Source organism: Somniosus microcephalus, chromosome 9 (assembly GCF_052327205.1).
Source record: "Somniosus microcephalus isolate GS21.2 chromosome 9, FLI_Smic_1.0, whole genome shotgun sequence".
In the NCBI taxonomy this organism is placed as follows: domain Eukaryota; kingdom Metazoa; phylum Chordata; class Chondrichthyes; order Squaliformes; family Somniosidae; genus Somniosus; species Somniosus microcephalus.
Window position 1 is genome coordinate 210,321,052 of NC_140995.1, and position 25,422 is coordinate 210,346,473.

Consider the following 25,422-nt stretch of genomic DNA (forward strand, 5'->3'; position numbering starts at 1 on the left):
GTGCCACAATTTTAAAAATTCATGGCACCAAACAAGTAATGTTAAGATAGTTAATCTGTAACCATTTAAATATTTAGTGGTAGAGTTTCCATTTTGGGTGCAATCGGCAATCTGGGTGCAATCTGGGCCCATTTTGAGAAGTGTTTTCTCTCTCTCTCTCGTTTCCACTCAAACTCATTTGCATATTTGCTGAATGCAAAATCTGTCATGAACGAGCACAATCGAGCAGCCTTTTAGAACGTAAATTAAAAAAAAAATTTTGCTTAAAAAAATATTCCTTGATATATTTAAGAGTGGTAACTTGGTGCAGTTTGATTAATGCAGCTGAAAATGGATTTAGCACAAAAAATAAACATTTTGAATCAGTGTCAATCCACCACCTGTGAGTGACTCGATTTTAAATGACTGAAAATGACTTAAAAAATATACAGAACCATGTGCTCGTTATATTGGGGTACAGTAGTCAGATTCTTAGTAAATTAAAAAAAATATTCAATAGCTTTTAAAACGTTCCTATTGGTGTCCTTGCGCCCAAAACAGCCAGCTTGATTGTTAGAGCCTCCTCGAAGGCCCGCAAACAGGCGCAATGAGCGGAAACTCGCCATGGTGATTAATTCACCGGGGTGGGGGGGGGGTGGCCAGTTTAGTAGGCGGGGCCAGATTCTAGCACAATGTTTTTTTTAAACCAGCTCAAATGATCACGGAAACTCGATTGGCGCTGAATGTAATTTGCGCTAAAAATTCCGTGATCTTTTCCGCTGGTTTGGCCGATTTCGGGCAAATTGCGCTGAAAAAAACTAAGCACAACCGAGCGGATGCTCCACCCCTTAATTTGTAACCTGACCTTCCACAATAATGTATAGGACTGGAAAAGCCAACTCTCCACAATAGCTTTACTTATTGTATTTAATGAACTTACAGAGACATATCCAGATATAGTTTAAACGTTCTTTTATGGATAATAGTTCAATAGTTCAGCTAAGCAAACAATTAACTCAAGGTGTTTTGATTTCATCTGTTCAGTTTGTCGATGCACAGATTTGTTTGGAATATGCACATGCATTCTTCAAAGCCGGTGTAGTGTGCATAACACTGTCCAGAGAACCAGGGAGATATTTTTTCGGGATGGCACTGCTGTCAGCACCATCTGCTCACAGCTGGTTTGCCTTTCACTTTGATCCTGAAGGATTTCGGTGGCCGAGCCACCATCCTGGGATAATCAGGGACTGCAGCCTGCTTTAAGTGGATGGAGTCTCTCAATCCACCTCGCTGGATGCTGACCTTGTGGTTTGGGCTAATCCAGTGTCCGTGTTTAGCTGATGTTGATTGGGTCAAAGGGCTAAAGAGCGAGCCGTTTATCAAGCCGGGACATTGTGCAGTCCAGCCACATAATTCAGGATTCCTTTTGGAGTCAAATCTTTTTTTGAAATGCCGTGCACATCAGGAAGCAGCTGACAATTCACCTGCATCTAGTGTCTGACTGACTGCCTCAGTGTCAGCTCTCTCAATCCACAATAACAACAGAAAATGCTGGAAAAACTCAGCAGGCCAGGCAACACCCGTGGAGAGAAATTAGAGTCAACGTTTCGGGTCTAACCCTTTTTCCCGAAACGTTGACTCTATTTCTCTCTCCACGGATGTTGCCTGGCCTGCTGAGTTTTTCCAGCATTTTCTATTGTTATTTCGGATTTCCAGCATCTGCAGTATTTTGCTATCTCTCAATCCATGTCCGCTGTCAACCTCGTCAGCTGTGTGCCCACCAGAACAGAAAAATAAATAAATGGGCCGAGTCTTGCTGGAAAAATAACGGTGTGTTAATGACGCATGTAATGATATCGGCAAATAGTGATGTTATTTGCCTGTTTGATTATGATGCCTTAATAGCATGTTTGCATGTATTGATTGCTTGTGCCTGACCAGCAGAGGGCATGTGACCGAGACAAGCAAGGCAGTTCAGTTTTAGTTTCAGTTTCGTTCTAGATGCATCATGTCTCCTGTAAAAGCTGTATAAAAGAGTTGAACAAGCTTTAGATTAAAAGTCATTCTCTTTCATGAATGTGTCGTCATTGAACCCACAAAGAAATCAATACATGGTGTCAGAAGTGATTGAAAGAGATGAAGAGGAAAAATCTGAAGTTAAATCAGCTCTCCACAGATTAGCAAGCTAAAAGAGAACATCGTTGCTTACCATTGGAGAATAGCTAACGAAGTGAAAAAATGGAAGGTTTACATCCACTGGCGACGCTTCAGTTGACAGGTAATGTGGCTGAAAATTGGAGGAGATTCAAACAACGTGTAGAGTTGTATTTATCAGCAATCGGAGCTGACGAGAAAAGTAATAAAAGGAAATCGTCACTGTTCTTACATGTCGTGGGTGATGAAGCGCTGGAGGTGTATAATAACTTCACATTCGCTGCTAATGGAGACAAAATGAAGCTAGATAAAATAATGGAACAGTTTGAGGCCTACTGCATACCTAAACGTAACGTGACATTTGAGAGGCACAGATTTTTCACATGTGTACAGAAAACGGGTGAGACTATTGATCAGTATGTGACTGAACTGAGAAACAGAAGCAAATCATGTGAATTTGGGGGACTGACAGACTCGCTGATAAAAGACAGACTGGTGTGTGGTATTCCAGATAATGGTCTAAGGGAAAGACTGCTAAGAGAGCACGATCTAGACCTGGGAAAAGCCATAGCACTGTGTAGGGCTACAGAGACTGTGAAGTTGCAGGCAAAGGAGCTGTTCAGTGACAATAGCTGCAACGTGGATGCAGTGAGAAAGAACGGATACAAACCGTTTAACAAAACAAGCGCCAATGTGAAAAAAGAGGCGTGGCCAGCGAACGAAAATGAAAGGGACAATCGAAAGTCATGTAGTCGATGCGGTACACAGCATACACTAAAAAAAGTGTCCAACATATGGTAAAACATGCAATAGTTGCAACAAGAACAACCATTATGCCCATTGCTGTAAGAACCAAGCGCAACAAAGCAAGGTCCATACAGTAGATGAAAGCGAGATAGAGGAGTTCTATGTAGATGTTGTGTCTGAAAACAAAAAAGAAGAAAGAGACTGGATGTTGACACTAAAAGTGAATGACATACATATTCCATTTAAATTGGATACTGGAGCACAAGTTAATGTGATATCAGAGACTGATTTTAAGAAAATTAGACCCAGACCAAAGATACATGGAATAAAAGTGAAAGTGACAGGATACTCAGGTACTGAAATACCAGTGAAAGGAAGATGCATTGTCAAAGTGACACACAAGGACAGAGAGCACACGTTAGCATTAATCGTGGTGCCAAAGGATGTGCAAGCCATACTAGGTTTAAAAGCCTGTGAGAGACTGAACCTGGTAAAGAGAGTCCTCGTTGTGGAAAGCGAAGGAGAGACAGTCTATGATGAACTGAATGTTGCGTACACACCGGGTAAGCTGAGGTATACAGCAGATACGTTGTCCAGAGCTGTTGGCCCAGGAGAGCCCGCAAACACAGTGAAAAGACTGAAGTACAAGGCAAAAGACAGTGGAACTGACTTCTACCAGAGCATGCTTGTATACCGCACAACGCCGCTCGAGTGTGGTATGTCACCAGCCCAACTCCTGATGGGACGTCGGCTAAGGTCAAACCTACCCATCCCGGAGAACCTCCTGAAAACAAAAGAGGGGGAGAAAGTGAGGAAGTTCAAAGAACAACAGAAAGAAAAGCAAAAGTACTACTATGACAGAGGAACACAAAACCTACCTGAACTCCACACTGGTGACCAAGTAAGGTTCAAAGACAAAACAAACACATGGACTCAGAAGGGAACTGTCCTGAGTGAAGTTCAACCAAGATCATACACCATTCAGACAGATGAGGGTGCTGTTCTGAGAAGAAATCGTCGAGATCTTCTCATGGGACCAGCCACAGCAGGTCAAGAGACTGATACTGTTGAACAACCTGATCACACAGCTGAGAACCAATCATCTGAGGCAACAACTCAGATTCAAGGACAATCAATCAGAAAATCCTCAAGACATGTGAAGCCTCCTGAGAGACTCATTGAGCAAATTTAAGGACTATTGTTATAGAAGGAAGTAATGTTATCTTATTCTTTCTTCAAGTTCTAGTGTATTGACATATTTCATGTGAACACACAAAGCAAGGTTAAAAAACCTTGATCATGATAATGATAATGTAAGTTCATTAAGTGTTACAGTTAAAATGCAGATTAATACAAAGAAAACATGTTGTTAGTTAAAAGTAAAATACTTTTGTTTTAAGAAAGGGAGATGTAATGATATCGGCAAATAGTGATGTTATTTGCCTGTTCGATTATGATGCCTTAATAGCATGTTTGCATGTATTGATTGCTTGTGCCTGACCAGCAGAGGGCATGTGACCGAGACAAGCAAGGCAATTCAGTTTTAGTTTCAGTTTCGTTCTAGATGCATCGTGTCTCCTGTAAAAGCTGTATAAAAGAGTTGAACAAGCTTTAGATTAAAAGTCATTCTCTTTCATGAATGTGTCGTCATTGAACCCACAAAGAAATCAATACAACGCAGGCCAGTATTAACCTGCAAATCGGCCAGCCAGTTCAAGGGATTAAGAATAACGCCGTGAGTTGCGAATCTCCAGGACTTGCTGGTCGATTTACACCGCTTGCTTCACACAAACTGCGTGTCGCTCTTAGCTTCCCAGGTATTTTTTAAGAAATTACTGGATTTGCACCTCCATTGCTCATTAAACTGGACTAGTAATCCAGAGGCCTGGACTAATGATCCATGGGAGGCGAGTTCAAATCCCCACCAGGGCAGCTGGAGAATTTAAATTCAGTTAAATAAATCTGGAATAAAAAGCTAGTATCAGTAATGTTGACCATGAAACTATCAGATTGTTGTAAAAACCCATCTGGTTCACTAATGTCCTTTAGGAAAGGAAATCTGCCGTCCTTATCTGATTTGACCTATAAGAACATAAGAAATAGGAGCAGGAATACACCACTTGGCCCCTCGAGCCTGCTCCGCCATTCAATAAGATCGCGGCTGATCTTGGGCTCAAAGCCACTCCCTATAACCCTTCACTCCCTTATCTTGCAAAAATTTGTCTATCTCCACTTTAAATGTATTTAATGCCTCCACAGCTCTCTGGGGCAGAGAATTCCGCAAATTTACAACCCTCTGGGAGAAGAAGTTCCTCCTCATCTCAGTTCTAAAAGGGCGACCCTTTATTCTGAGACTGTGCCCCCGCGTTCTAGATTTCCTCATGAGGGGAAACATCCACTCTGCATATGTGACTCCAGACCCAGAGCAATCTGGTTGACTCTGAAATGGCCGAGCAAGCCACTCAGTTGTACCAAACCGCTATGAAAAACAATGCACAGACTATAGTGGTTCAAGAAGGCAGCAGCTGCTCATCACCATCACCACCACGACCACCTTCTCAAGGGCAATTAGGGATGGGCAATAAATGCTGGCCTTGCTAGTGACGCCCACATTCCAGGAACAAATTTAAAAAATGGTTCGGCCTGGAACTTAATAGTACCTTTTTAATGACGTGACAATTATTAATGCAATGCCAATCAACTTCTCTGGCCCAGAAAAGGAACAATTGAAACTGTTCACTCTCATTCCTGCATGTAGTAAATAGTTGTTGAAGGTTTTACAAATATGTCAATTAAAAAAAAAAATTCTTTCTTTCTGTATCTTTTTCCTCTCTCACTCTCAATCCAGTCTTTCTTTCTCCTTATTTCTCTTCGGTACCTGATTTGACTCTAATTCACCCTCCTTCTCCGTTGTTCCTCAGTTTCTTTCTCAATCCTTAAAAATCATTGGTTCGGGGGATAGAATGTTGGTCCCATCCTTCACTAAGGTCCCAGATGCCCTATTGCCCTCCCCGTGCCGTTATCAGCCCACACTTCCAGCAAGTTACAGCGCAAAATGTTTTCAAGCTATAAGGATAAAAAAGTCTAACTAATGGTGTATGGTACGAGATGTCCCACTCCAGCAAGATCCAGCCCAACATTTGAAGAGTAGGACCAGCTGGTGACAGAAGAGTTACTATTCATAGAACCTTAGAATCTTAAAGCACAGAAGGAGTCAATTCGGCCCATCGTGCCTGTGCTGGCTCTTTGGTAGAGCTAGCCAATTGCACCCACTCCCCTGCTCTTTCCCCATAGCCCTGCTAATTTTTCTTTTTCAAGTATATATCCAATTCCCTTTTGAAAGTTACTATTGAATCTGCATCCACCACTCTTTCAGGCAATGCATTCCAGATCATAACGATTCACTACATGAAAAAAATTCTCCTCATCTCTCCTCTGGTTCTTTTGCCAATTGTCTTATTCATTTGGCTAGCATCCCAGATAAGCACATGAGCTGTTTAAATGGCATAATTCAGCTGTGTAGGACTCTGTCCAGATCCATATCATGCCCAAATGATACACACGTGACAAACACCAGCATCATATTTCATGCGTGTGTACTATACCCGGCACCAGCCTGGATTCATAAGCAGCTCACTGAAACTTGCTGCAATAGTATCCTGGCGGATGTCGGAGATTCACTGAGCAGGCACGCGATGAATACACTGAGCAATGGCACAGTACTCCAGAGTGAGCAGGTGCTCCTAAATTACAAGGCGTGAAGACGTTCCTCATAAGCGGAACAGAATGGAGGCTTGACTCTTTCTGGTTTCTTGCTTTGTTTACAGTGCAGGGGAAAATACAAACACACAATCTGGTGTCAAGTGTTGTCAGAAGTCACTTTTTATACACCAAGGTAGTGAAATAGTTGGGCTGTGGTGATACCACACGGTGGTTAATGTCCCAGTATCGTTAATCATTTGGACGAATGCATGAATGGAACCACTTGCAGATAACACAAAAGTGTAATTTAGACCAAATGAATAGGTCGCATGCTGATTCAGATAAATTGGGGGAATGGGCCTGTCTGTGGCAGATATCCTTCCAAGTGGACAATTGGGATGTTATGCTTTGTATCGGATTACAAAGCAATGCAGCCCATCTAAACATAGGAACAGGAGTAGGCCATTTATCCCCTCGAGCCTGTTCTGCCATTCAATTGTATCATAGAATCATAAATTGATGCCGCACAGAAGAAGGCCTTTCAGCCCATCATGACTGTGCCAGCTCTTTGGTAGAGCTATCCAAGTAGTGTCACTGCCTCCCTCTATCCGCATGGCCCTGCAAATATTTTCCCTTCAAGTTTTTATCCAGTTCCGTTTAGAAAGTTACTATTGAATCTGCTTCCGCCATTCCAGATCAGAACAACTTGCTGTGTACAAAAATGGTTGCTCCTGTCGCCTCTGGTTCTTTTGCTAATCACCTTAAATCTGTGTCCTCTGGTTACCGACCCTTCTGCCACTGGAAACAGTTTCTCTTTATTTACTTCATCAAAACCATTCATGATTTTAAACACCTCTGTTAAATCTCCACTTAATCTTCTCTGCTCTAAGGAGAACAACTCCAGCTTCTCCAGTCTATCCACGTAACTATAATCTCTCATCTCTGGTACCATTCTAGTAAATCTCCTCTGCATCCTCTCCAAGGCCTTGATATCCTTCCTAAAGTGTGGTGCCCAGAATTGGACACAATCTGGGGAAGTTTTACTTACCGACGTGTTGGGAGCGGGGGAGCTCTGGTAGCGTGCGGGAAACCCAGAAGTCTGGGTTTCTCCGCACGCTGTGGAGATTTAATTCCACAGAGTGCGTCTTATGTCATTGACAGGCTTGACTTCTAGTCAGGTGGGGAACACTCCAGAGGAGGCCGCAGGACTAGGTAAATCTGATCCCCAACCGGGAGTGGGGGGTGGGGTGGGTTCAATCCCGGGGTGGTCTGATCCCGGGGTGGGGGGTTGTGCATTTACATGGTTTACATGGGGGGTGCTGGTCTGATGGTAGGGAAGCTTGGGGGGTTGGGAAGAAGCACTCCTGCTCCCCTGGTCCACAAGGAATGCTCCCCAAAGTTGTTCTCGCCTCGCTGCAGCTGCCGGGTTTCCCAAAGCCCGGGAAACCCGGCCAGCCAGAGTGAAACCTGCCCAGCAGGTTAAATGTGAGTCTTCCAGTCTACTTAACATATTTAAAATGGCAACCCGCCTCGGCGGGTTGGAGACGGCTTCCCAACACGCCTCGAAATTTTGGCCATTTAATCCCCCACCCACACCCACTCCCATCTGCTCACCCATGTTAAAATTCCCCCCAATACTCCAGCTGAGGCCTAACCAGTGTTTTATAAAGGTTTAGCATAACTTCCTTGCTTTTGTACCTAATGCCTCTATTAACAAAGCCAATGATCCCATATGCTTTTTTAACAGCCTTCTCAAATTGTCCTGCCACCTTCAAAGACTTGTTTACATACACCCCCAAGTCTCTCTGTTCCTGCACCCCCTTTAAAATTGTACCATTTAGTTTATATTGCCTCTCCTCGTTCTTCCTACCAAAATGTATCACTTCACACTTCTCTGCATTAAATTGCATTTTCCATGTGTCTGCTCATTTCACCAGTCTGTCTATGTCCTCCTGAAGTCTGTTACTATCCTCCTCACTGTTTACTACATTTCCAAGGTTTGTGTCATCTGCAAACTTTGGCATTATGCCCTGTATACCCAATACCAGGCCATACATATGTATCAAAAAGAGCAGTGGTCCTAATACCAACCACTGGGAACACTATTGTATACGTCCCTCTAGTCTGAAAAGCAACCGTTCACCGCTGCTCTCTGCTTTCTGTCACTTAGCCAATTTCATAACCACACTGCCACTGTTCCTTTAATCCCATGGGCTTCAATTTTGCAAACAAGTCTATTACGTGGTACTTTATCAAAAGCCTTTTGAAAGTCCAGATACACCTCAACTGTTATCAACCCTCTCCGTTACCTCATCAAAGAACTCAAGCAAGTTAGTCAAACATGATTTGCCTTAATCTATGCTGACTTTCATTTATTAGCCCTTACTTTTCTAAATGGCAATTAATTTTGTCCTGGATTATTGTCTCTAAAAGAATCCCCACCACTGACGTTAAATTATCTGGCCTGCAGTTGCGGGGTTTATCCCTCTCCCCATTTTTAAACAGAGGTGTCGGGTCCTACTGGAATGCAAAGATAAACCCCGGCTTCTATTCTCTAGTGCTAACCGTCTTCTTAAACCCCTCCCCCTGTCTCCTCCACCCTCACCTCTAACAACAAGTGCGAAGAGCTCATGGACTTCTTTGTCTCTAAGATTGAGACCATCCATTCAGCTGCCTCTGCCACTCCCCTTCCGTCCCCTAGCCCACTGGGCCAAACGCCCTCTAAGGTTCCCCCCTGCCCTAGACCTGAACTCGCATCTTTCTCCAGTTTCTCTCCGATCTCCCCTCATGACCTCTGTATGCTCACCTTGTCCATGAGACCCACTTCCTGCTCCCTCGACCCTATTCCCACCAAACTCCCACCCAACTTCCTTTTCTGACTCCCATGTTAGCTGACATTGTTAACTGTTCTCTCTCCTCAGGTACTGTCCCCATCTCCCTCAAATCTGCCCTCATCACCCCTCTCCTCAAAAAAACAACCCTTGGCCTCTCCGTCCTTACAAACTACCGCCCCATCTCCAACCTCCCTTTCCTCTCCAAAGTCCTTAAACATGTTGTCACCTCCCAAATCCATGCCCATCTTTCCCACAACTCTATGTTTGAATCCCTCCAATCAGGTTTCTGCCCCTGCCACAGTACCGAAACGGCTCTCATCAAAGTCACAAATGACATCCTTTGTGACTGTGACAAAGGTAACTATCCCTCCTCGCCCTTTTTGGCTTGTCTGCAACACAGTTGACCACTCCATCCTTCTCCAATGCCTCTCCACCGTTGTCCAGCTGGGTGGGACTGCACTCGTCTGGTTCCATTCTTAACTATCTAATTGTAGCCAGAGAATCACCTGCAACAGCTTCTCTTCCCACTCCCGCACAGTTACCTGTGGTGTCCCACAAGGATCTAACCTCGGCCCCCTACTATTTCTCATCTACATGCTGCCCTTTGGCGACATCATCCGAAAACATAGCGTCAGTTTCCACATGTACGCTGACGACACAACAGCTCTACCTCACTACCTCTTCTCTCGACCCCTCCTCTGTCTCTAAATTGACTGCTTGTCTGACATCCAGTTCCGGATGAGCAGAAATTTTCACCAATTAAATATTGGGAAGACCGAAGTCATTGGGCTGGATTTTCATTGAGGAGGCGGGTAGGAGGCGGGACTACAACTTTCGGAGTTGTAGTCCTGCCTCCATCGAGTTGTGACCAACCCACGCGATTTTCACTTGATTGACCTTGTTGAGCCCGCCCAGCGGGCTCGGCAGGCCAATTAATGGCCACCCGGCAACAGGTGACGTCACAGATTGACATTTCATCTGACAAAAGCTTTTGACAGATGAAATATCAGCGGTTGACAGCTCTTTGAAGCTGTCAAACACAGACAATCTATACTCCAAGTTAATTCCTTCCTCTCAGACTGATTTAGAGATCTCTCCAGAACAGAAAGCTGAATGCTGCAACTTTTGACAGCTCGCGGCCATTCTGCTTTCTCTGCTGGTGAGGTGAGGGACTCCCGAGACCTGAAGGAAGGAAGGCTGTAAAGGTAAGTACATATAAGTGAAACTTCTTTAAACACACACCAAACACACTTACCACTGAACTCATGCACCCATCACTCACCTGAACACTGGACATCTCGAACCCTCCAAGCCCTTCAGCCCGACGGCCCGCCTCGCTAACTTGGCGTGGTTTGGAGCCGTCGGGAATCCCACATTTCAACAATGAAAATAGGGATTAGGCTAAAAACTGCCTGTTAACTACCTGTTAACAGGCAGTTAATTGGCACTAATCCCCTTCCCGCCTCGGGGAGGCGGGTCCCAACGAAGGTCGGGTATCCGCCTCCTTTGAAACTGGCATGGAGGTGGTTTGGGGGCGGGATGGGTTCGTGCCCCCCCGATTTTGAGATTTTAACCCCCCACACGCCTCCAATCCCACCTCCATGGCCCAATGAAAATCCTGCCCATTGTTTCCGGTCCCCGCGACAAACTCCATTCCCTAGCCACTGACTGCATCCCTCTCCCTAACATCTGTCTGAGGCTGAACTACACTGTTCACAAACTTGATGTCATATTTGACCCTGAAATGAGCTTCCGACCACATATCCGCAGCATAATTAAGACCGCCTATTTCGACCTCCGTAACATCGCCCATCTCCGCCCTTGCCTCAGCTCATTCACTGCTGAAACCCTCATCCATGCCTTTGTTACCTCTAGACTTGACTATTCCAACACACTCCTGGCTGGCCTCCCACATTCTACCCTACATAAACTTGAGATCATTCAAAACTCGACTGCCCGTGTCCCGTTCACCCATCTCCCCTGTGCTCGCTGACCTACATTGGCTCTCGGTTAAGCAATGCCTTGATTTCAAAATTCTCATCCTTGTTTTCAAATCCCTCTATGTCCTCGCCCCTCCCTATCTCTGTAATCTTCCCCAGCCCCACAACCCCCAGAGATATCTGCGCTCCTCTAATTCTGCACTCTTGAGCATCCCTGATTATAATCGCTCAACCATTGGTGGCCGTGCCTTCTGTTGCTGAGGCCCTAAGTTCTGGAATTCCCTGCCTAAACCTGTCCGCCTCGCTACCTCTCTTTCCTCCTTTAAGATGCTCCTTAAAACCTACCTCTTTGGCCAAGCTTTTGGTCACCTGCCCTAATTTCTCCTTATGTGACTTGCTGTCAAATTTTTTTTTGTCTTATAATACTCCTGTGAAGCGCCTTGGGACGTTTTACTACGTTAAAGGTGCTATATAAATACAAGTTGTTGTTGTTTTGTAACATTTGCAACCCTCCAGTCCTCTGGCACCACCCCCCTATCTAAGGATGATTAGAAGATTGTGGCCAGAGCCGCCATAATTTCAACCCTTACTTCCCTCAGTAACCTAGGATCCATCCCTTCCAGACCGGGTGACTTTTCTACTTTGAGGACTGCCAACCTTTTAAGTACCTCCTCTTTATTTATTTTTATCCTGTCCAGTATCGCTACTACCTCCTCCATTACTGCTACATGGGCAACACCCTCTTCTCTCGTGAAGACTGATTCAAAGTACTCATTTAGTACAAGCGCAAAATACTGCGGATGCTGGAAATCTGAACTAAAAACAGAAAATGTTGGAAACAGTCAGCAGGTCAGGCAGCAGCTGTGGAGAGAGAAACAGAGTTAACGTTTCAGGTCGATGACCCCTCGTCAGAACTCATTTAGTACCTCAGCCATGCCCTCTGTCTCCACAAGAAAGTCTCCTTTTTGGTCCCTAATCGGCTCCACCCTTCCTTTGACTATTCTTTTACTACTTATATGTTAGATTCCCTTTTATGTTAGCAGCTAATCTATTCTCATAATTTCTCTTTGCCCCTCTTATTCCCTTTTTTACTTCTACTCTATACTTTCCATATTCCGCTTGGTTCCCCACTGTATTATCAACCTGACATTTGCCATAAGCCTCCTTTTTCTCTCTCATTTTAACCTCTATATATTTTGTAATCCAGAGAGCTCTAGCTTTGGAAGCCCTTCTTTCCCCCCCCTCATAGCAATGTGCCTATTCTCTACCCAAACCATCCCCTCTTTGAAGGCATCCCATTATTCACTTACTGTTTCGCCTACCAATTTTTGATTCCAATCCACCTGGGCCAGATCCCTTTTCAACTCACTGAAATTAGCCCTCCTCCAGTTAAGTATTTTTACACTTGATTGCTCCTTGTTCTTTTCCATAACTACTCTAAACCTAATTATATTGTGATCACTGTTTCCCAAATACTCCCCCACTGAATCATGCTCCACTTACCCCACTTCATTCCCCAGGACTAGATCCAGCTATGCTTCCTTCCTCGTTGGGCTGGAAACAAACTGATCAAGAAAGCTCTCTTGTACGCATTTCAGGAATTCCGCCCCTCTTTGCCCTTTACACTGTTACTATCCCAGTCTAAATTAGGATAATTGAATTCCCCCATTATCACTACTCTGGAGTTCTTATATCTTCTTTCTGTAATTTGCCTGCAAATTTGCTCCTCTACCTCCTTCCCACTATTTGGTGGCATATACTATACACCTAGTAGTGTAATAACTCTTCTACTGTTCCTTAATTCTAACCAAATAGATTCTGTCTTTGTCCCTTCACATACATCATCTCTCCTAAGAGCTATAGTGGTTTATTTGATCAATGCTACCATCCCCCTCCTTTTTTTCCTGCCCTATCTTTTTAAAATACCTTGTAGCCAGGAATATTAAGTTCCCAACACTCTCCTTCTTTGATCCAGGTCTCTGTCATTGCCACGATATCATAGTCCCATGTGGCGACTTGTGCCTGTGGCTCACCAACCTTCGTTACCAGGGCTGCTCCGTATAAATTCATCCACCCAGAGATATCCTAATGTTCCCCCATCTCAGCATCCACTTCTTTCTTAAATGGTTGCAGGGTTTTCGCCTCCACTACTCTATCTGGAACTTTATTCCATCCGTTGATCACTCTTTCTATGAAGCAGCATATCCAAATATTAGCTCTAAATTGACCTGTTACTAGTTGAAACCTGTGCCCCTTTGTTCTACTTTTGAAATTAAATTTAAAGTAACATTTCAGATTTACCCTTTTGATTCCCTGAACTATCTTATATGCTTCTATAAGGTCACCTCCTTCCCAAGCTAAAATCCCAGGTTTCTCCTGTTTTGCATTGTAACTCAGACCTTTCACACAAGGGATCAGCCTGCTGGCTCTTCCCTACCCCGACTCCAGCATGGGGAAGTCTCCTTTCTGTCTTAGCAACCAGATTCGATGCAGGATTCAAGGTGCAGTCTGATCAGAGCATTATACAGTTTGATTATTACCTTGTTTTAAATTGATAGTTTCTGGGATGTGGGCATCACTGGCAAGGCCAGCATTTATTGCCCATCCCTAATTGTCCTTGAGAAGGTGGTGGTGAGCCGCCTTCTAGAACTGCTGCAGTCCGTGTGGTGAAGGTACTCCCGCAGAGCTGTTAGGAAGGGATTTTGACCCAGCGATGATGAAGGACCAATGATATACTTTCAAGTCAGGTTGGTGTGTAACTTGGAGGGGAACTTGGAGGTGGTAGTGTTCCTATGCGCCTGCTGCCCTTGTCCTTCTAGGTGGAAGAGGTCGCGAGTTTTGGAGGTGCTGCCAAAGAAGCCTTGGCGAGTTGCTGTAGTGCATCTTGTAGATGGTACACACTGCAGCCACGGTACGCCGGTGGTGGAGGGAGTGAATGTTTAAGGTGTTGGATGGGGTGTCAATCAAGCGGGCTGTTTTGTTCTGGATGGTGTCGAGCTTCTTGAGTGTTGTTGGAGCTGCACTCATCCAGGCAAGTGGAGAGTATTCCATCACACTCCTTACTTGTGCCTTGTAGATGGTGGAAAGGCTTTGAGGAGTCAGGAGGTGAGACACTTGCCACAGAATACCCAGCCTCTGACCTGCTCTTGAAGCCACAGTATTTATGTGGCTGGTCCAGTTAAGTTTCTGGTCAATGGTGAGCCCCCAGGATATTGATGGTGGGTGAGTCGGCGATGTTAATGCCGTTGAATGCCAAGGGGCGGTGGTTAGACTCTGACTTATTGGAGACAGTCATTGCCTGGCACTTGTGTGGCGCGAATGTTACTTGCCACTTATCAGCCCAAGCATGAATGTCGTCCAGATCTTGCTGCATGCGGGCATGGACTGCTTCATTATCTGAGGAGTTATGAATGGAACTGAACACTGCAATCATCAGCGAACGTCCCCATTTCTGGCCTTATGCTGGAGGGAAGGTCATTGATGAAGTAGCTGAAGATGGCTGGGCCTAGGACACTGCCCTGAGGAACTCCTGCAGCGATGACCTGGGGCTGAGATGATTGACCTTCAACAACCACAACCATCTTCCTTTGTGCTAGGTGACGTAAGAAAACTACTAGGCACTTGGTCTGAGTATTAAACAAGGCTTTAATCAACTGTTTTTCAACATGGAGATCTAGTTGTGTCCTTCACTAGTTCGTGTTAAAGAATGTCCTGAGCAAGCTGGGCCCATGCCCGAGTATTTATACTCTCCCTGGATAGCGCCACCAGCAGGCCTCCCAGTATCATTTCATAAGTTATTTCCACATGAATGACAAGATTCATGTCACTAGGTATGACTCCAGCCAGTGGAGAGTTTTCCCACAGATTTCCATTAACTTCAGCATTACTAGGGCTCCTTGATACCACACTCAGTCAAATGCTGCCTTGATGTCAAGGGCAGTCATTCTCACCTCACTTCTGGAATTCAGCTCTTTTGTCCATGTTTAGACCAAGGCTGTAATGAGGTCTGGAGCCAAGTGGTCCTGGCAAAACCCAAACTGAGCATCGGTGAGCAGGTTATTGGTGAGTAAGTGCCGATTGATACTGCTGTCGATGACCCCTTCCATCACTTTGCTGATAAGGACATAAGAACATAAGAGCTAGGAGCAGGAGTCGGCCAATCGGCCCCTCGAGCCTGCTCCGCCATTCAATAAGACCATGGCTGATCTGATCCTAGCCGCCAATCCACTATGACAGGACTATCTCCTGAATCCAACAGAATTAGACACACAAAACAGGAGCAGGACCAGGCTACATGGCCCCTGGGCCCGCTCCGCTACCCACAGGGCCAAGACCGATTCGAACCTAGACTCATGTCCAAATTCCTGCCCGCTCCCCGTAACCCCTAATTCCCTTTTCTTCTAGGAAACTGTCTATTTCTGTTTTAAATTTATGTAATGATGTAGCTTCGACAGCTTCTTGGGGCAGCATATTCCATGGACCTACCACCCTCTGAGTGAAGTAGTTCCTCCTCATCTCAGTTTTGAAAGAGCAGCCCCTTATTCTAAGACTATGCCCCCTAGTTCTAGTTTCACCCATCATCTGGAACATCCTCCCTGCATCCACCCAATCCAACCCCTTCACAATCTTATATGTTTCAATAAGATCGCCTCTCATTCTTCTGAACTCCAATGAGTAGAGTCCCAATCTACTCAACCTCTCCTCATATGTCCATCCCCCTCATCCCCGGGATTAACCGAGTGAACCTTCTTTGTACTGACTCGAGAGCAAGTATGTCTTTTCTTAAGTATGGACACCAAAACTGTATGCAGTATTCCAGGTGCAGTCTCACCAATACCTTGTACAACTGAAGCAATACCTCCCTATTTTTATATTCTATCCCCCTAGCAATGAAAGCCAACATTCCATTGGCCTTCTTAATCACTTGCTGCACCTGCATACTAACCTTTTGAGTTTCGTGCACCAGGACCCCCAGGTCCTTTTGTACTTCAGTACTTTCCAGTTTCTTGCCATTAAGATAATAACTTGCTCTACGATTTTTCCTGCCAAAGTGCATAACCTCACACTTTCCAGTATTGTATTCCATCTGCCAAATCTCTGCCCACTTGCTTAGCCTGTCTATGTCCCCTTGCAGGTTTTTTTATGTCCTCCTCACTCACTACTTTCCCTCCCATCTTAGTATCATCTGCAAACTTTGATATGTTACACTCGGTCCCCTCCTCCAAATCGTTAATATAGATTGTAAAGAGTTGGGGACCCAGCACTGACCCCTGCGGAACACCACTGGTTACTGATTGCCAGCCTGAGAATGAACCATTTATCCCAACTCTCTGCCTTCTGTTAGATAGCCAATCCTCTATCCATGCCAGAATATTACCCCCAATCCCGTGATTTTTTACCTTACGCAATAACCTTTTGTGTGGCACCTTGTCAAATGCCTTTTGGAAGTCTAAATACACTACGTCCACTGGTTCACCTTTATCCACCCTATATGTTACTTCCTCAAAGAACTCCAGCAAATTTGTCAAACATGACTTCCCCTTCATAAAACCATGCTGACTTTGTCTTATTAAATTATGATTATCCAAATGTCCTGTTACTGTCTCCTTAATAATGGACTCCAAAATTTTACCTACCACAGATGTTAGGCTAACCGGTCTATAGTTTCCAGCCTTCTGTCTACTGCCCTTTTTAAATAAGGGTGTTACATTAGCAGTTTTCCAGTCTGCCGGGACCTTTGCTGAGTCCAGGGAGTTTTGGAAGATTATTACCAATGCATCCACAATCCCTACCGCCACTTCCCTCAAGACCCTAGGATGTAAGCCATCAGGTCCAGGCGATTTATCCACCTTGAGTCCCATTATTTTACCGAGTACCACTTCCTTAGTGATTTTGATCATGTTTATCTCCTCCCCCCCTATAGCCCCCTGCTTGTCCAGTGTTGGGATATTCTTGATGTCCTCTACTGTAAAGACTGATAAAAAATATTCATTCAGTGTTTTTGCCATCTCCATATTTCCCACCATTAATTTCCCGGTCTCATCCTCTAAGGGACCGACATTTACTTTAGCCACCCTTTTTCTTTTTATATAACTATAAAAACTCTTACTATCTGTTTTTATATTTTTTGCTAGTTTACTTTCATAATCTATCTTCCCTTTCTTAATCAATCTTTTTGTTATTTTTTGCTGTCTTTTAAAGTTTTCCCAATCCTCTATCCTCCCACTAGATTTGGCTACCTTATATGCCCTTGTTTTTAGTCGCATACTATCCTTAATTTCTTTACTTAGCCACGGATGGCTGTCTTTTCTTTTACACCCTTTTCTTCTCAGTGGAATATACTTTTTTTGGAAGTTGTAAAATAACTCCTTAAATGTACACCACTGATCATGTATCATCTTACCCTTTAATCTATTTTCCCAATCCACTTTACTCAATTCCGCTCTCATACCTTTATAGTCTCCTTTATTCAAGCTTAGCATGCTTGTTTGAGATACAACCTCCTCACCCTCTAATTGAATATGGAATTCAACCATGTTATGGTCACTCATTCCAAGGGGATCCTTTACTAGGACATTTTTAATTAATCCTGTCTCGTTACACAGGACCAGATCTAAGGTTGCCTGCCCTCTGGTCGGTTCAGTTACATACTGCTCAAGAAACCCATCCCTAATACACTCAATGAACTCATCCTCAAGGCAGCCCTGCCCAATTTGATTTGTCCAATTAATATGATAGTTAAAATCCCCCATAATTACAGATGTTCCCTTATTACAAGCCTCAACTATTTCCTGATTGATACTCCATCCAACCGAGTTGCTACTGTTCGGAGGCCTATAGATGGAACGGTAATTGGTCGGATTGGATTTGTCCTGCTTTTTGTGGAAAGGACATAGCCAGGCAGTTTTCCACATAGTCGGGTAGATGCCAATGTTATAGCTGTACTGGAACAGCTTGGCTAGAGGCACAGCTAGTTCTGGAGCACAAGTCTTCAGCACGACAGCTGGGATGTTGTCGGGGCCCATAGCCTTTCCTGTATCCAGTGCGCTTAACCGTTTCTTTTTTTTTTTTATTCGCTTATGGGATCTGGGCATCGCTGGCAAGGCCAGCATTTATTGCCCATCCCTAGTTGCCCTTGAGAAGGTGGTGGTGAGCCACCTTCTTGAACCGCTGCAGTCTGTGTGGTGAAGATACTCCCACAGTGCTGTTAGGTAGGGAGTTCCAGGATTTTGACCCAGTGACAATGAAGGATCAGTGATATACTTCTAAGTCAGGATGGTATGTGACTTGGAGGGGAACTTGGAGGAGGTGGTGGTGTTCCCATGCGCCTGCTGCCCTTGTCCTTCTAGGTGGAAGAAGTTGCGGGGTTGGGAGGTGCTGCTGAAGAAGCCTTGGCGAGTTGCTGCAGTGCATCTTGTAGATGGTACACACTGCAGCCATGGTACGCCAGTGGTGGAGGGAGTAAATGTTTAAGGTGGTGAATGGGGTGCCAATCAAATGTGCTGCTTTGCCCTGGATGGTGTCGAGCATCTTGAGTGTTCTTGGAGCTGCACTCATCCAGGCAAGCGGAGAGTATTCCATCACACTCCTTACTTGTGTCTTGTAGATGGTGGAATAGCTTTGGGGAGTCAGGAGGTGAGACACTCGCCACAGAATACCTAGCCTCTGACCTGCTCTTGTTGCCACAATATTTATGTGACGGGTCCAGTTATGTTTCTGGTCTATGGTGAGTTGGATATATTTCTTAAGGCTAAAGGGATCAAGGGATATGGGGAGAAAGCAGGGACAGGGTACTGAATTTGGATGATCAGCCATGATCTCATTGAATGGCGGAGCAGGCTTGAGGGGCTGAATGGCCTACTCCTGCTCCTATCTTCTATGTTTCTATGTTTCTATCCCCAGGATTGAAAGGATTATTACTAGTCCTAGCCCCTTTAGGGCTACCCCGGATCAGGCATATTCCCCAGACGTTCACTTTCAACTAAAGTTTGAGGTAGCCGAATCCTAAAGACACTTAATTGGGTCTAAAGGTCCAGACTATCTCTTCCTAAAGGAAAGGAACGACCTGAAGATGTTACCATCCTCCAGATAGCACTTTTAATAAACTTAGCTAGACTGTAACGTTCCGGATATTATGAGGGTCTGGAAAACTCCCCCAGAATTCTGCAACTCTTCACCAAGGAGCGTACAGAGATTGAGTTCGCGAGTTTGATACAGAAGTATTATGTGAGACAATTCTAAAAATATATAGATTTATTAAAGAACCAACATGTAATTACAGTAGGTGTTTCAATCGCAACATTAACAGTTCCCAAAACAGAAATCTTACAATTCTATTATCAGAGATCCTTATTCTCAAATCTTAACTTCACTAGTTTTACAGTTCTTAGTTTATTCCAGGATGTCCACCAAAATCAAATACCTTTGATACCCGAGGTACAAAGAGGTGTAGACTTACAGAGCCTGCCTCTGAAGCCAAAAATCGCTTTGCCCCTTCAAGCGAGTCTATCATCCCACTTAAAGGTTCAATTTTTATAAACTTTTGCAGTGGTATTTCCTTTGAAGTTTTCTGCTGATGTAAGTTAATTATCTCTAGTCATTTTTCTGCTGACCACTGCTATTCTTACAGTTAGATCAGCTGGTAGCATTAAGAATTATGTCTCTACCCTAGGTGTTCAAAGCTTATCATAAAAAATGTTGTAACCAGCAGGTGCATCTATTTGATGTCATTTTTACCAAGGTCTTCTGTTTGTGTCTTTTTACGACATATAAAAAAAACACCTCAACCAGGGTGATCTATGCAATTCTTATTTACCTCAGCTGGTTGCAACACAGAATCGTGTCTCCTGTGTTTCATTTGATGTCATTTTTACAAAGGCATATGTTTCTTAATTTTCTGTGTTTCTTTCTGAAGTGTAATTTAGGACACCTTAACAGGGTGTACCATTGTATTTTTTCCAAGGCTGCAGACTTCAGGAGCCTCCAACCTCCTGTTTCAATAAGGCTATTGATTCAGTGTCAACAAGTTATCTTATCTCAATAGCCTGTATGCTGTTTACAGCTTTAGATTGTTGAGGCTTCCAGATTTCCAGACCTAGTATGTCATGTTTTAATAAAGCTAGAATCCTTTCATAGAATGGTGTATTTTTCTGAATATGGCTTATTCCTTCACAGGATGTTGATGGTGGGGGATTCAGTGATGGTAATGCCGTTGAATGTCAAGGGTCGGTGGTTAGACTCTCGCTTGTTGGAGATAGTCATTGCCTGGCACTTCTGTGGTGTGAATGTTACCTGCCACTTATCAGCCCAAGCCTGAACGTTGTCCAGGTCTTTTTGCATGCGGGCATGGACTGCTTCATTATCTGAGGAATTGTGAATGGCGCTGAACACTGTGCAGTCATCAGCGAACATCTCCATTTCTGACCTTGATATCACGTGGAGTGAATCGAATTGGCAGAAGACTGGCTAACGTGAAGGTGGGGACCTCAGGAGGAGGCTGAGTTCGATCATCCACACCTCCTCCAAATTATATTCGATTTTTCCGGATATGTAGTTCATCATTCTTTTTGCATCTTGCATGCGACTACCAGGACGGTAGAAGACGATCTAGATGGGCCTTTTTTTCATCTTGCAATTCCTGTATTCCTATGTTTTGGCTTTGTTGATTGTTGCTGTGCAATTGTTGGACATGTTTAGCATCGAGTCTACTTGTAAGTCTCTTTCAGCTATTCCAACACCATTCATGAAGTCAGTGTATTACTTACTTTTCCTCCCGACGTGCAGTACTTTGCAGTTGCCTGCATTAAATTTCATCTGCCCATTGCTCTGCCCACTTGCAAATCTTTTTCAATTTATTCTGCAATTTCTGAGCTGCCTCCTTCGCTTCCACTGCTCCTCCTAGTTTGGCAACATCTGCAAACTGGACCACTCTGTATTTAGGATGCGGAAAACTCCAGGCCGGTTCATACCAGGCAGCGATTTCCCCATTAAAGGTTACAGATCGAGAGAGACTTCGGAGAGGAGAGGAGGGAGTAATAACTGAAAAGTGGTGCACAAGTAGTGTTACGTGTCTATAGGGAAGGCAAATAGGATTTTAGGTTGTTTTGCTAGGACTGTTGGGGTAGAATTTGAACTTGCCACTTGGCCTTAAAGGTGGCTTTGCAAATAGGCCATCCATTATAGAAATGGCCCAATTTTTATTTCCTGGGCTGCAAGTAGAAAGTCTATCCCGTTGAGTATAAAGCAAAAGGCACTATTCATACCCTATCCAAGGCTCGGGAGCACTTGGAGTATTGCTTCCACTCTTGCTCCCCGCACGTAGGGCTGAATATCACGGCTCTAGAGAAGGTGCAGAGGAGGATAACCAGATTGGCAACTGATCTTAAAGTTGTTAGTTATCAGGATGAGCTCCAGGAATTAGGGTTATTTACTTCAGAGAAATACAAGCTTCAAGGGGACATGATTGAGGTTTTTAAAATGATGAACAGATTGGATTCAGTCCAGTTGGACAGGTTAATTGAGATGGATAGGGATTATAGGACTGGTCGGCATGTATAAGAAATCCTCAGGCAGGGATGTAGATTAAACGGCAAGGAGCATTTCTTTTCATGGAGAGCCATCACCCTCTGGAACAGACTGTACAACACACGGTGGATATTGATTCACTGCAGTACTTTAAAAGGGCACTTGACAAATGGCTGAGCGAAGAGGACGTTTGCCGGTTATTGAGACTAAGTTACTAGTCAGTTGTGACTGCGAGGAGTTAGAGGCTATCACGGTATCCTGTTGCCTCACTTGCCTGATGGAGAGAGTCAGAAAGGAATTTCTCCCAGGGTTTTTTCTAAACCGGCCAAAGGATTTTGTTTTCAGTTCCTTTTGCCTCTCCCGGGAGATTCTGTGATTGAGAGGTTAGTCGATGGTGTACCTGGTTACACCGTACCTGGATAAGGCAGGTTCGATGGTCTTTTCCCGTCCTACCATTTCCACCTTCATAAAGCTGTAATTCTGATGTGGCTGTGTTTCTTGAATTGAAAATACAAGGTGAAGGACCAAGGTCAAAAAGTGAAATCCCGTGAGTACTGCAATTCTGGGAGCATGAAAAGTGTTATGCTCCTCTTGCTCTATGTGGGAATTCAGGGATGCTGGCTGTGTCCCTGACGACCATGTGTGCCAGAAATGCATCCAGCTGCAGCTACTAGCAGACCGCATTGCGGCGCTGGAGCTGCGGATGGATGGGCTTTGGAGCATTCACGATGCTGAGAGGGTCGTGGAAAACACATTTACTGAGTTGGTCACACCGCAGGTAAGGGCTGCACAGGCAGAAGGGAAATGGGTGACGATCAGGCAGAGCAGTAGAGGCAGGCAGGTAGTGCAGGGGACCCCTGTGGCTATCCCCCTCTCAAACAGGATTACCAATTTGGATACTGTTGAGGGGGATGACTTACCAGAGGAAGGCAGCAGCAGTCAACTTCCTGGCACCAGGGGTGCTTCTGCTGCTCAGGAAGGGAGGAAAAAGAGTGGGAGAGCAATAGTGGTAGGGGATTCTATCGTAAGGGGAACAGATAGGCGTTTCTGTGGCTGTAGACGTGACTCCAGGATGGTTTGTTGCCTCCCTAGTGCCAGGGTCAAGGATGTCACTGAACGGCTGCAGGACATTCTGAAGGGGGAGGGTGAACAGTCAGAGGTCGTGGTTCACATTGGGACCAATGACATGGGTAAGAAGAGGGATGAGGTCCTGCAGCAAGAATTTAGGGAGCTAGGTAGCAGATTAAAGAGCAGGACCTCAAAGGTTGTAATCTCTGGATTACTCCTGGTGCCACGTGCTAGTGAGTATAGGAATAGGAGGATAGAGCAGATGAATGCGTGGCTAAAGAGTTGGTACAGGAGGGAGGGCTTTAGTTTCCTGGCTCACCGGGCCTGCTTCTGGGGAAGGTGGGACTTGTACAAGTCGGACGGGTTGCACCTGAACCAGAACGGGACAAATATCCTTGCGGGGAGGTTTGCTAGCACTGTTCGGGGGGGTTTAAACTAAAATGGCAGGGGGTTGGGAACCTGAGCAGGGAGACAGAGGAAAGGGAAACAAGGATAAAGGCAAAAGATAGGAAGGAGAAAAACAAAAGTGGCAGTCAGAGAAATCAATGGTTTAAATCAAACGTGGCCACAGTAAATAATAATTCTAATAGGTCTAAGAGCGTTAAAAAAACAAGCCTGAAGGCTTTGTGTCTTAATGCGAGGAGCATTTGTAATAAGGTGGACGAATTGGCTGCACAAATAGAGGTAAACGAATATGATTTGGTTGGGATTACGGAAATGTGGCTTAAGGATGGCCAAGACTGGGAACTCAACATCCAGGGGTATTTGATATTCAGGAAAGATAGGCAAAAAGGAAAGGGAGGTGGGGTAGCATTACTGGTTAAAGAAGGGATTAACACAATTGTAATGAAGGATATTAGCTCTGATGATGTGGAATTTGTATGGGTAGAATTGAGAAATACTATGGGGAAAAAAACGTTAGTGGGAGTGGTATATAGACATCCAAACAGTAAGGCGGAGGTTGGGGATGGCATTAAAAGGGAAATTAAAGAAGCGTGCAATAAGGGCACTGGAGTCATCATTGGTGACTTTAATCTACATATAGATTGGGCTAACCAAATTAGCAACAATACTGTGGAGGAGGAATTCCTGGAGTGTTTACGGGATGGTTTCCTGGACCAATATGTCGAGGAACCAACCAGAGATCAGGCCATCTTAGACTGGGTATTATGTAACGAGAAAGGATTAATTAGCAATCTTGTTGTAAGAGGCCCTTTGGGTCGGAGCGATCATAATATGATCGAATTCTTCATTAAGATGGAGAATGAAGTAGTTGACTCAGAGACTAGGGTCCTCAATTTAAATAAAGGAAACTACGATGGTCTGAGGAGCGAGTTGGGTAGGATTGATTGGGGAATGGCACTCAAAGGGTTGATGGTGGCAAACATTCAAAGACCGAATGGATGAACTACAGAATTTGTTCATCCCAGTTTGGCATAAAAATAAAACAAAAAAGGTGAATCAACCGTGGCTAACAAGGGAAATTAGGGATAGCATAAGATCCAAGGAGAGGACATATAAATTGGCCAGAAAAAACAATAATCCTGAGGATTGGGAGCAGTTTAGGATTCAACAAAGGAGGACAAAGCGATTAATTAAGAAAGGGAAAATAGAATATGAGAGTAAGCTAGCAGGGAACATAAAAACTGACTGTAAAAGCTTTTATAGATATGTGAAGAGAAAAAGATTGGTGAAGTCAAGTGTAGGCCCCTTGCAGTCAGAATCAGGGGAATTTATAATGGGAAACAAAGAAATGGCAGACCAACTAAATACATATTTTGGTTCTGTCTTCACAAAGTAGGACACAAATAACCTCCCAGAGATGCCGGGGAACATAGGGTCTGATGAAAGGGTGGAACTGAAAGAAATCAGTATTTGTAGGGAAATGGTGTTCGGAAAATTGATGGGACTGAAGGCCGATAAATCCCAGGGCCTGATAATCTACATCCCAGGGTACTTAACGAAGTGGCCCTAGAAATAGTAGATGCATTGCTGGTCATCTTCCAGAACTCGATAGACTCTGGAACAGTACCCATTGATTGGAGGGTAGCTAATGTTACCCCACTATTCAAAAAAGGTGGTAGAGAAAAAGCGGGGAAGCGGTAAGCCTGACATCGGTAGTGGGGAAAATGCTAGAGTCCATTATAAAAGATGTAATAGCAGAGCACTTGGAAAGCAGTGACAAGATCGGACAAAGTCAACATGGATTTACAAAAGGTAAATTATGCTTGACTAATCTACTGGAATTTTTTGAGGATGTAACTGGTAAAATAGATAAGGGAGAACCAGTGGGTGTGGTGTATTTGGACTTTCAGAAGGCTTTCGATAAGGTCCCGCATAAGAGATTAGCGTGCAAAATAAAGGCACATGGGATTGGGGGCAAGGTATTGACTTGGATAGAGAACTGGTTGGCGGACAGGAAGCAAAGAGTTGGAATAAACGGGTCATTTTCCGAGTGGCAGGCAGTGACTAGT